Source organism: Macaca fascicularis, chromosome 16 (genome assembly GCF_037993035.2).
Source record: "Macaca fascicularis isolate 582-1 chromosome 16, T2T-MFA8v1.1".
NCBI lineage: Eukaryota > Metazoa > Chordata > Mammalia > Primates > Cercopithecidae > Macaca > Macaca fascicularis.
The window spans coordinates 19746574-19759607 of NC_088390.1; positions in this window are offsets into that span (position 1 = coordinate 19746574).

Sequence of the window (13034 nt, forward strand, 5' to 3'; positions counted from 1 at the left end):
CAAAAAACTATTTTGGGATCCTGACCCTTTGGTCTTTGAACTTCTCTCTTTTCTTTCTTTTTTTTTCTCCCTCCCTCTCTCTTCCTTTCTTTTCTTTTCTTTCTTTCTTTCTTTTTCTTTCTTTCTTTCTTTCCTTCCTTCCTTCCTTCCTTCGTCTTTCTGTCTGTCTTTCTTTCTTTCTTTCTTTCTTTCTTTCTTTCTTTCTTTCTTTCTTTCTTTCTTTCTTTCTTTCTTTCTTTCTTCTTTCCCTTTTTTCTTTCTTTTTGAGACAGGGTCTCACTGTCACCCAGGGTAGAGTAGAGTGAGAAGCACTATCACTGCAGCCTTGAACTCCTGGGCTCAAGTGATCCTCTTACCTCAGCCTCCCGAGCAGCTAGGACTACACTTGCATGCCAGCACATCTGACAATTAAATTTTTTTTCTTTTTTCTTTCTTTTTTTTTTTTTTTGAGACAGAGTCTTGCTCTCTCTCCCAGCCTCGAGTGCAGTGGCACGATCTTGGCTCACTGCAAGCTCTGCCTCCTGGGTTCACGCCATTCTCCTGCCTCAGCCTCCCGAGTAGCTGGAACTACAGGTGCCCGCCACCACACCCAGCTAATTTTTTGTGTTTTTTAGTAGAGATAGAGTTTCACCGTGTTAGCCAGGATGGTCTCCATCTCCTAACCTCGTGATCCACCTGCCTCGGCCTCCCAAAGTGCTGGGATTACAGGCGTGAGCCACCGTACCCGGCCAAAAAAAATTTTATTTTTTATTTATTTATTTATTTATTTTTTTTGAGACGGAGGTCGCCCAGACTGGAGTACAGTGGCGCGATCTCGGCTCACTGCAAGCTCCGCCTCCCGGGTTCACGCCATTCTCCTGCCTCAGCCTCCGGAGTAGCTGGGACTACAGGCGCCCGCCACCACGCCCGGCTAATTTCTTTTTGTATTTTTAGTAGAGACGGGGTTTCACCGTGTTAGCCAGGATGGTCTCGATCTCCTGACCTCGTGATCCGCCCGCCTCGGCCTCCCAAAGTGCTGGGATTACAGGCTTGAGCCACCGCGCCCGGCCCAAAAAAAATTTTTTTTTTATAGAGACAGGGTCTCGCTATGTTGCTCAGGCTGGTCTCAAACTCCTGGGCTAAGGCACCCTCTCACTTCAGCCTCCCAAAGTGTTGGGATTACAGGTGTGAGCCACCAGGCCTGGCCTGGACTGAATTTTCTTTTTTTTTCTTTTCTTTTCTTTTTTTTTTTTTTTTGAGACGGAGTCTTGCTCTGTCTTCCAGGCTGGAGTGCAGTGGCACGATCTCCACTGGCTGCAACCTCCGCCTCCCGGGTTCACACCATTCTCCTGCTTCAGCCTCCAGAGTAGCTGGGACTACAGGCGTGCGCCACCATGCCTGGCTAATTTTTGTATTTTTAGTAGATATGGGGTTTCACCATGTTGGCCAGGCTGGTCTCGTGATCTGCCCGCCTCGGCCTCCCAAAGTGCTGGGATTACAGGCGTGAACCACCGCGCCCGGCCCCAGCCCTGTTTTTTTTTTGAGACGGAGTTTTGCTCTTGTTGCCCAGGCTGGAGTGCAGTGGTGCGATCTCGGCTCACTGCAACTTCTGCCTCCCGGGTTCAAGTGATTCTCCTGCCTCAGTCTCATGAGTAGTTGGGATTACAGGCACCCGCCACTACACCCAGCTAATTTTTTGTATTTTTAGTAGAGACAGGGCTTTACTATGTTGGCCAGGTTGGTCTCGAACTCTTGACCTCAGGTGATCCACCCTCCTTGGCCTCCCAAAGTGCTAGGATTATAGGTGTGAGCCACCACACCTGGCCTCAATTTTTATATTCTTAGTCTCTGGAGCAGAGTTGGTTGAACAAATGAATGAATGAATGAATGGATTACCACAAGGACTACACAAGGCTAGGCATTGCCTGGCTTGGAAAGAGTCTTTAGATTGCTATTATGCATGGAAACTTCAGTGCACCAGGCAAATTTCTTGGTTGCAAGCAACAGAAATAAACTCTGGCTCTCTTAAGCATAAAAGGAGTTTATTGGAATAGCATGGCAGTAGAATCATAAGAGTTTGTCTTAGTTCGTTTTCTGTTGTTTATAACAGAATATCTGAAACTGGGTACTTTATAAAGAAAAGGCATTTATTTCTTACAGTTATGGAGGCTGAGAAGTCCAAGGTTGAGCAGCTGTATCTGGTGAGAGCCTTCTTGTTGGTGGGGACTCTCTGCAGAGCCCCTAGGCAGTGTAAGACATCACATGAAGGGGCTGACCATGCTAGCTCAGGTCTTAATTCTTCCTCTTATAAAGCCACTTATACCACGCCCATGACAACCCATTAACCCATTAATCCACTCATGAGGGCAGAGCCCTTATGATCCAGTCACTGCTTAAAGCCCCATCTCAATATTGCCACTTTGGGGCTTAAGTTTCAAAATGAGTTTGGCAGGGGACAAACATTCAGACCATACCAGGGTTCAAAAGCAGGTCCCGACAGTTTTCAAAATTTGTTTTAATTTTTTAAAATTTAAAAAGTTAAAAAATATCAAAAGAAGCAGGTTCAGCAAATAGGCAAAGGAAGCCCTGGAGGGTCAAGAAGTAGGAAGAACAACCACCACCTCTGAGCATGAAAGGTCTGGCCAGGGCCCACCACTGTCACTGTCCACCTCCACAGCTGTAGTAAAAGTCCTAATTTGGGCTGTCCTCTTGCCTTTGCATCGTATGTTCGCCTTTGCGTCATATATCAAAAGGCGGATTGACCCTTTGACAGAAGCTAAGTCACATTCCAAAGCCCCAGCTGCCAAAGAGTGAGTGGGGGAGGATCTCTCCAATACAACTTCCTGGCAGAGGAAGTACCCTGCATCCTGCCACTCACACATGGGAGCGTCCCCCAGCCAGCTGGGCAAGCTTCACAGGGGTGTGGCCATCCACCTGCTCTGGGCAAGTACTATACAGTCCTTCAGTCCTTGCTGCCAGCCTCTGCACCAGTAGGATTTTTTTTTTAAATCAGTGCTCATTTCTTCTTTTTGACTTCCTGAACTAGTCAAGAAGATTGCAGGCATTCTTGGCCCGTCTTAGTAGGAATATTTCTAATGTTTCACCATGGAGTGTTAAGGTTTACTGAAGGCTTCTGGTAGCTAGATTATCTATTTAGTTTGAGAGTTTTCCTTGAATTCCTAAACTCACTAAGAGTTTTTTTTTTGAGATGGAGTCTTGCTCTGTTACCCAGGCTGGAGTGCAATGGGGTGATCTTGGCTCACTGCAACCTCCGCCTCCTGGGTTCAAGCCATTCTCCTGCCTCAGCCTCCCAGGTAGCTGGGACTACAGGCATGCACCACCACACCCAGCTAATTTTTGTATTTTCAGTAGAGATGGGTTTTCACCATGCTGGCCAGGCTGGTCTCGAACTCCTGACCTCAAGTGATCCGCACACTTCGGCCTCCCAAAGTACTGGGATTATAGACGTGAGCCACCTCGCCTGGCCATCAAGAGTTTTTGAAAACAGAAATCAGTATGTATGTTATCAAATTATTTAGAGTACAAAATTTTCTTCTCTTAATGTGTTACAACAAGAGAATGACCTTGAAAAATTTTCTAATGTAGAACCAGTCCTGCATTTCTGAGATTAATTCATTCAGCAATTCATTCATTCAACAAATATTTATTGAATGCTTATTATGTACAAGTAGTGTTCTCAGCACTAGGTGGAGGAACAAAAGAGAATCAACGGAACAGCAACGAATAAAACATAATCAAAATGCCTGGGCCATCCCACCCGGAACAGGCCCCTGTTCTCAGAAGCTAAGCAGGGTAGAGCCTGGTTAGTACTTGGATGGGAGGACTAAAGTGCCTACCTGCAGGAAGTACCCATTCTAGTTGGGGGGAAACAGAACTTTTGTTAAAACAATGTAAAGTATTCTGGAGAAAATCTGGAGAAAAATAAAACTTGGAAAGGGAATATGAACAGGAGTGTGTTTGTGTGATTTTTTTTTTTTTTTTTTTTTGAGATGGGGTCTCACTCTGTCGCCCAGGCTGGAGTACAGTGGTGTGATCTCGGCTCACTGCACCTCCTCCACCTTGTGAGTTCAAGTGATTCTCCTGCCTCAGCTTCCTGAGTAGCTGGGATTACAGGTGCGTGCCACCACACCCGGCTAATTTTTGTATTTATTTGTAGTAGAGATGAGATTTCACCATGTTGGCCAGGCTGGCCTTGAACTCCTTACCTCAGGTGATCCACCCACCTCAGCCTCCCAAAGTATTGGAATTACAGGCGTGAGCCACCGCACCCGGCCTAAAGTGTGCGTGTGTGATTTTTTTTTTTTTGAGACGGAGTCTTGCCGTGTTGCCCAGGCTGGAGTGCAGTGGCGTGATCTCCACTCATTGCAAGCTCCGCCTCCCGGGTTCACACCATTCTCCTGCCTCAGCCTCCCGAGTAGCCGGGACTACAGGTGCCCGCCACCGCACCTGGCTAATTTTTGTATTTTAGTAGAGACGGGGTTTCACCGTGTTAACCAGGGTGGTCTCGATCTCCCGACCTCGTGATCCGCCTGTCTCGGCCTCCCAAAGTGCTGGGATTACAGGCGTGAGCCACCGCGCCCGGCCAATGTGTGTGATTTTTAAACATGGTGGTCAGGAAGGAAGTGCAGGAGAGAGCCAGGTGACTTCCTGCAGAAACATGCCAGACAGAGGCGATAGCAAATACAAAGGTTCTGAAGAAGCAAAATCTGGGCTGTTCAGGAAACAGAAAGAACGGCTGCAGGGCTACAGTGGAGTGAGCAAGGGGAAAGAAGTGGGAGGTGATAATAGGCAGATCATGTAGGTCACTGGAAAGACTCTGGCTTTTAATCTGGCAGATTAAAACAGGAATCATGATAGGGTTTTGAGCAGAGCAGGGACACGATGGGAATTACACTTTAAAAGGATCTCTTTGATTGCTCTGTGGAGACTAGGCTGGGGTGGAGTGAAAACAGAACCGAAAAGACCAGTGAGGAGAATGCCACAGTGATTCAGGTGAGAGAAGGAGATGGCCTGGACCAGGGAGTGACAGGGAGGATGATGAGAGCTAACTGGATTTGGGGGTCAACTGGATCTGCAGAAAGATTGGATAGGGTGTGTAATAGAGAAGAGTCAAGAATGACTCGAAAGTTTTTGCCTCCAGGTTAGATTGGACATTAAGAGGGTGAAGACTGCAGGAAAGCAAGTTTAGGGAGAAAAGTAGGAATTGACTTTTGAGCATATTGCCCATTTGAGATGCTATTGGGTGGAGTTATTACTCCCACCCCGCAAGAGATAGAAATATGGGAGTCATCGGCCGGGCGTGGTGGCTGGTGCCTGTAATCCCAGCACTTTGGGAGGCCTAGACGGGCGGATCATGAGGTCAGGAGATCGAGACCATCCTGGCTAACACGGTGAAACCCTATCTCTACTAAAAATACAAAAAAATTAGCCAGGTGTGGTGGCGGGCGCCTGTAGTCCCAGCTAAACGGGAGGCTGAGGCAGGAGAATGGCATGAACGCGGTAGGTGGAGCTTGCAGTGAGCCGAGATCACGCCATTGCACTCCGACCTGGGTGACAGAGCGAGACTCGTCTCCAAAAAAAAAAAAAAAAAAAGAAAAAGAAATATGGGAGTCATAAGTCTACAGATGGTATTTAAAGCCATGAGGCAGGAGGAGTTTATGAGGGGAGCGAGCACAGGTAGAAAGGCTGTCTAAAGACTGTACCCTGGGCCGGGCGCAGTGGCTCATGCCTGTAATCCCAGCACTTTGGGAGGCCGAGGCCGGTGGTTCACAAGGTCAGGAGTTTGAGACCAGCCTGGCCAATATAGTGAAACTCTGTCTCTATACCAAAAAATACAAAAAGTTGTCGGGCATGGTGGCATGTGCCTATAGTCCTGGCTACTTGGGAGGCTGAAGCAGGAGAATCACTTGAACCCAGGAGGCGGAGGTTGCAGTGAGCTGAGACTGCACTACTGCACTCCAGCTTGGGTGACAGATGAGACTCTGTCTCAAAAAAAAAAAAAAAAAAAAAAAAAAAAAGACTGTACTCTGGGGCACTTCAAGGTCAAGAGGTTAGGAGGGTGAGGAAAAACCAGCAAAGGAGACTGAACCTGTGCAGCCAGAAGCAACAGGAGAATCAGAGGAATGTGCTGAGAAAAGTTTTGTATTTTGTTTTTTTGAGACAGGGTCTCGCTGTCACTCAGGCTGGAGTGCAGCGGTGCAATCATGGCTCACTGCAGCCTTGATTTCCCAGGCTCAAGTGATCCTACTGCCTCAGCCTCCTGAGTAGATGGGACTATAGGTGCATGCCATCACACCGGCTACTTTTTAGTTTTTGTAGAGATAGAGTCTCACCATGTTGCCCAGGTTGATCTTGAACTCCTGGGCTCTCATGATCCTCCCGCCTTGGCCTCCCAAAGTGTTGGGATTACAGGTATGAGCCACAGCGCCTGACTGAGAAAAGTATTTTTTTTTTTTTTTTTTTTTGAGACGGAGTCTCGCTCTGTCGCCCAGGCTGGAGTGCAGTGGCGCGATCTCGGCTCACTGCAAGCTCCGCCTCCCGGGTTTACGCCATTCTCCTGCCTCAGCCTCCTGAGTAGCTGGGACTACAGGCGCCCGCCACCGCGCCCGGCTAATTTTTTGTATTTTTAGTAGAGACGGGGTTTCACCGTGGTCTCGATCTCCTGACCTTGTGATCCGCCCGCCTCGGCCTCCCAAAGTGCTGGGATTACAGGCGTGAGCCACCGCGCCCGGCGAGAAAAGTATTTTTAAGAAGAGGCAGTGATCGGCCAGGTCAAATAAAATTAAGAACTGAACATTGACCATTGGATGTGGCAGTGCAGAGGTCATTTCATGGAGTGACTGGAGCGAGAAGGACTGGAGTAGGAAGGACTCAGCAGAGAACGAGAGAAGACAAATGGAGTCAACACATAGACACAACACTTTGAGAAGTTTTGCAGACAATGGAAAGAAACAAATAGGATAGTAACTAGGGGAGGAGGCCGGGCGCGGTGGCTCAAGCCTGTAATCCCAGCACTTTGGGAGGCCGAGGCGGGTGGATCACGAGGTCAGGAGATCGAGACTATCCTGGCTAACATGGTGAAACCCCGTCTCTACTAAAAATACAAAAAACTAGCCGGGCGTGGTGGCGGGCGCCTGTAGTCTCAGCTACTTGGGAGGCTGAGGCCGGAGAATGGCGTGAACCCGGGAGGCGGAGCTTGCAGTGAGCCGAGATCATGCCACTGCACTCCAGCCTGGGAGACACAGCGAGACTCCGTCTCAAAAAAAAAAAAAAAAAAAAAAAAAAAAAAAAAAAACTAGGGGAGGAGTGAGGCTAAGTGACTTTACCACATGGGAGAAACGTCACTAAATTTATATATTGTTACCGTATAAACCTGGTTAGGGGAGGGGCTGATGGTGCAAGGGAGCAGGGGAGCTGCTGGGGCCCTGCCTGAGAAGCTGCGGGTGGTGGATCCAGAGCTCCAGGGGAGGCCTGGCTTGGGCTTGGAGCCCGGACCGTCCATCCATGGTGAGAGGAGAGGACCCAGAATTGGGACACAAACATAGGGAGGTGGGTGGTTTTGCCTGTGCAGGGAGGCGGAGATTCACTCTTAAACGCATCTCCTGGTTTCTCAGTGATTAGAAGTGAGGTCAGCAGCTGAGGCTAAGGATGGAGGAGGAAGTGTTGGAGGTTTGAGGAAAAAAGAGAAAGTCTGAATAGCTTTTCTGGAGAGAAAGCAAGAGAGAGGGAAAGAGGGAGAATGGCCAACAGCAACATAGTAGCATTTTTAGGAAGCAAAAAGGGCTGCAGTGATCATGATTTTGAAGTGAGATTGTTTTTTGTCCAGGCACACTGAGCCAAATGGGTGCAGGCTCCAGCTTGTAAACATTTGCTCTTTTATTGACCTTTTGCACAGAACCAATATTTTGATTTAGGCCAGGTGTGGTGGCACCTGCCTGTAGTCCCAGCACGTTGGGAGGCTGAAGTGGGCGAATCACCTGAGGTCAGGAGTTTGAGACCAGCCTGACCAATATGGTGAAACCCCGTTTCTGATAAAAATACAAAAATTAGCTGGGCCTAGTGGCGCGCTACCAGCTACTCAGGAGGCTGAGGCAGGAGAATCGCTTGAACCCGGGAGGCGGAGGTTGCAGTGAGCTGAGATCCGGCCACTGCACTCCAGCCTGGGCGACAGAGCAAGACTCCATCTCAAAAAAAATTTTGCTTTATTGACCAGGTCAAACATTTTTTTTTTCCTCCCTTTGACTTCTGCCTTTATTAATTATTTCCTTGAAGTCTCCCAGCTTTGAGAGTTGAACATTTGGTTCCTTTATTATCAGGGTTTTTCTTTTTCTTTTCTTTTTTTTTGAGACGGAGTCTTGCTCTGTCGCCCAGGCTGGAGTGCAGTGGTGCGATCTCAGCTCACTGCAACCTTTGCTGCCCGGATTCAAGCGATTCTCCTGCCTAAGCCTCCCAAGTAGCTGGGACAACAGGCACAGGCCACCACGCCCAGCTAATTTGTTTTTTTCTTTTTTTGAGATGGAGTCTCACTGTGTCACCCAGGCTGTTGCCCAGGCTGGAGTGCAGTGGTGCGATCTTGGCTCACCGCAACCTCTGCCTCCTCGGTTCAAATGACTCTCCTGCCTCAGCCTCCGAGTTGCTGGGATTACAGGCACCTACCACCACGCCCAGCTAATTTTTGTATTTGTAGAAGAGATGAGGTTTCACCATGTAGGCCAGGCTGGTCTCGACCCCCTGACCTCCGGTGATCCACCCTCCTTGGCCTTCCAAAGTCTGGGATTACAGGCGTGAGCCACCGTGCCTAGCCAATTTTTTGTATTTTTAGTAGAGACAGGATTTCACGTTATTAGCCAGGATGGTCTCGATCTTCTGACTTCGTGATCCACTTGCCTCGGACTCCCAAAGTGTCAGGATTACAGGCGTGAGCCACCACACCTGACCTCTTTCTTATTTTCAAGTAAATTCACATAAAGCAATACATTTTCCTTTGAGTCGCTTTTTGTCAACATCTCAAAGGGTTTGAGAGATACTTTTCATGTTGAAATTTCTTTTCTCCTCTCCTCTCCTCTCCTCTCCTTCTCTCTCTCTCTCTCTCTCTCTTTCTCTCTCTTTCTCTCCCTCTTTCTTTCTTTCTTTCTTTCTTTCTTTCTTTCTTTCTTTCTTTCTTTCTTTCTTTCTTTCTTTCTTTCTTTCTTTCTTTCTCTTTCCTTCTTTCTATAAGTAGAGACAGGGTCTGTCTCTGTCACTCATGCTGGTCCCCAACTCCTGGGCCCAAGTGATCCTTCCACGCCTCAGCCTCCTGAAGTGCTGAGATTACAGGCGTGAGCCATTGTGCCCAGCTTCATGTTGAAATTTCTATTTGGTGGGGGCGCGGTGGCTCACACCTGTAATCCAAGCACTTTGGGAGGCTGAGGCAGGTGGATCACCTGAGGTCAGGAGTTCGAGACCAGCTTGGCCAACATGGTGTAACACCATCTCTACTAAAAATATAAAAAAATAGCTGGGCATGGTGGTGGGCACCTGTAATCCTAGCTACTTGGGAGGCTGAGGCAGGAGAATTGCTTGAATCCAGGAGACGGAGGTTGCAGTGAGCCGACACAGTGCCACTGCACTCCAGCCTCAGCAACAGAGTTGTCTCAAAAAAAAAAAAGAAAGAAAGAAAGAAAGAAATTTCTATCTAAAGAGTTTGTAATTTTTTTTTTTTTTTGAGACGGAGTCTCACTTTGTCACCCAGGCTGGAGTGCAGTGGCACGATTTAGGCTCACTGCAAATTCCGTCTCCCTGGGTTCAGTGATTCTCCTGCCTCAGCCTTCCAAGTGCCTAGGATTACAGGCACACGTCACCAGGCCCGACTAATTTTTGTATTTTTAGCAGAAATGGAGTTTCACCATATTGGCCAGGCTGGTCTCGAACTCCTGACCTTGTGATCCACCCGCTTCGGCCTCCCAAAGTGCTGGGATTACAAGCATGAGCCACCGCACCTGGCCTAGACTTTGTAATTTTGATGTTTATTTCCTCTTTCCTCTCTGACTTGAGTACTTTATTTTGTTAAGTTGTGGTTAATTTCTAATTTTATTTCATAGGGAGTCAGTGAGTATGGCCTGTGAGATTGTTGTTGCTTTTTGGTATTTTTTGAGATTTTTTGGGTTTTTTTTTTTCTAATTTTTTGGAGATTTTTTGGCCTAATATTTGGGAATGCATATTGCACTATAAACTTATCCTCTAAACTTATAGCAATGAAATATGAAAAGAGCAAAACTGGCCGGGCACAGTGGCTAACGCCTGTAATCCCAGCACTTTGGGAGGCCGAGGTGGGCAGATCACGAGGTCAAGAGTTCAAGACCAGACCGGCCAACATGGTAAAACCCCGTCTCTACTAAAAGATACAAAAACTTAGCCGGGCGTGGTGGTGCCTGTCTGTAATCCCAGCTACTCGGGAGGCTGAGGCAGATGAATCGCTTGAACCCAGGAGGTGGAGGTTGCAGTGAGTTGAGATGATGTCATTGCACTACAGCCTGGGTGACAGGGTGAGACTCCATCTCAATAAATAAATAAATAAATAAAAATTTAAAAAGAGCAAAATTTACTTATGTAGGTAGACTCAAAGACTTGAAATGTATCTCCATGGACTAAGATATAGGGACAGAAACACAAAGTGGGGAGTTGGCCTGAAGACGTTAAAGCTCTGGACTCCAAGTCTGGAATCAGGTGGGGAATGCTGGGAGTTTGAGTCTGGGTAATAGGAACTAAAACAGCCCACAGAAGGTGGCAGTAGACCTGAGGCAGGATTCCTGGCTCCAGGAATGAGGAAAAAGAAAGCTGTGCCGATCCCTGCCTGGAACTAAAGCTTAGGCTTTTAGGGAGCGGGAGGGTGGGGGAACTGAGCTAAGTATAGTGACTGAAGGGGTCCGAGAGGCCTGGTGGAGAGAACCGTAGCATTGCTGGGCAGGGTGGATCAAGGTTGCCCAGTTGAAATAAGCCTGCAAATAGAAACTCCAAATTCCACAATCCAAAGATAAGCACACTATAAGTAGGGTGACTGTATCTCCTGCTTTCCCAGAAATAATCTCAGTGCACAATGCTAGTCCCAGCATCACACTACTGTCAGCCTCTTTCACTCTTACAGTATCCTGGTTTGGATGATCAATTACATGGTCACCTAATATATGAAATTAAAATAGTAGAACAAGGCTGGGCATGGTGGCTCACGCTTATAATCCCAGCACTTTGGGAGGCTTAGGTGGGAGAATTACTTGAGGCCAGGAGTAGGAGGCCAGCCTGGGCAACATATGGAGACCGTGTCTCTACAAAAAAATGAAAATTAACCGGGCATGGTGGCATGTGCCTGTAGTCCCAACTACTCAGGAGGCTGTGGCAGGAGGATCACTTGAGCCCAGGAGTTGGAGGTTATAGTCAGCCATGATTGCACCACTGTATTCCAGCCTGGTCGACAAAGCGAGACCCTGTCTCTGAAAAAATAAAAAAGTGGCAGGTGCGTGTAATTCCAGGTACTTGGGAGGCTGAGGCAGGAGAGTTGCTTGAAGCCAGGAGACAGAGGTTGCAGTGACCCAAGACTGCGCCACTGCACTCCAGCCTCCAGGAGTGACACAGCGAGACTCCATCTCAAAAATAAAATAAAATAAAATAAAATAATAAAAATAAAATAAAATAAAATAAACAGCCTGAAGAAAAGAATTGAAGCCGGGCGCGGTGGCTCAAGCCTGTAATCCCAGCACTTTGGGAGGCCGAGACGGGCGGATCACGAGGTCAGGAGATCGAGACCATCCTGGCTAACACGGTGAAACCCCGTCTCTACTAAAAAATACAAAAAACTAGCCGGGCGAGGTGGCGGGCGCCTGTAGTCCCAGCTACTTGGGAGGCTGAGGCAGGAGAATGGCGTGAACCCGGGAGGCGGAGCTTGCAGTGAGCTGAGATCCGGCCACAGCACTCCAGCCTGGGTGACAGAGCAAGACTCCGTCTCAAAAAAAAAAAAAAAAAAAGAAAAAAAAAGAAAAGAATTGAAAATGGACTTCTTGTGTAGATGTGGGAATCTTACAAATTACCCAAGATTACCAAGGAATACAAGAAACACAAACAGAAGCACTATCTTTATTAAAACTACAGATTAAAACTCCAAACCATGCCAGGCACAGTGGCTCATGCCTATAATCCCAGCACTTTGGGAGACTGAGGCAGGTGGATTACCTGAGGTCAGGAGTTCAAGACCACCCTGGCCAACATGGTGAAACCCCGTCTCTACTAAAAATACAAAAATTAGTCAGGCGTGGTGGCGTGTGCCTGTAATCCCAGCTACTCAGTAGGCTGAGGCAGGAGAATGGCTTGAACCTGGGAGACAGAGGTTGCAGTGAGCCAAGATCGTGCCATTACACTCCAGCCTGGGTGACAGAGCAAGACTCTGTCAAAAACAAAAAACAAAAAAAAAGCCGGGCGCGGTGGCTCACGCCTGTAATCCCAGCACTTTGGGAGGCCGAGGCGGGTGGATCACAAGGTCAGGAGATCGAAACCACGGTGAAACCCCATCTCTACTAAAAATACAAAAAATTAGCCGGGCACGGTGGCGGGTGCCTGTAGTCTAGCTACTCAGGAGGCTGAGGCGGGAGAATGGCCTAAACCCGGGAGGCGGAGCTTGCAGTGAGCTGAGATCTGGCCACCGCACTCCAGCCTGGGGGACAGAGCAAGACTCCGCCTCAAAAAAAAAAAAAAAAAAAAAAACAACTCCAAACCATAAACCAGGTGGAGGCTGACAGAGGCACTTGAGATCAAGCAGGAGAAAGCCAGAGCTCTGGTGAAGAGCCAGCCCAGCTCACTAGCAAGGTGGGGGCAGACCTGGGAATAGGGTGCTTTATGCATCTTAGAAGAACACTGAAATGACGTATTAGAACATATGTTTTCAACTTAAGAAAAATTACCAGATAGAAAGAGGAATTGAGGCTGGGCGTGGTGGCTCACGCCTGTAATCCCAGCACTTTGGAAGGCTGAGGCGGGTGGATCACTTGAGGTTAGGCGTTCAAGACCAG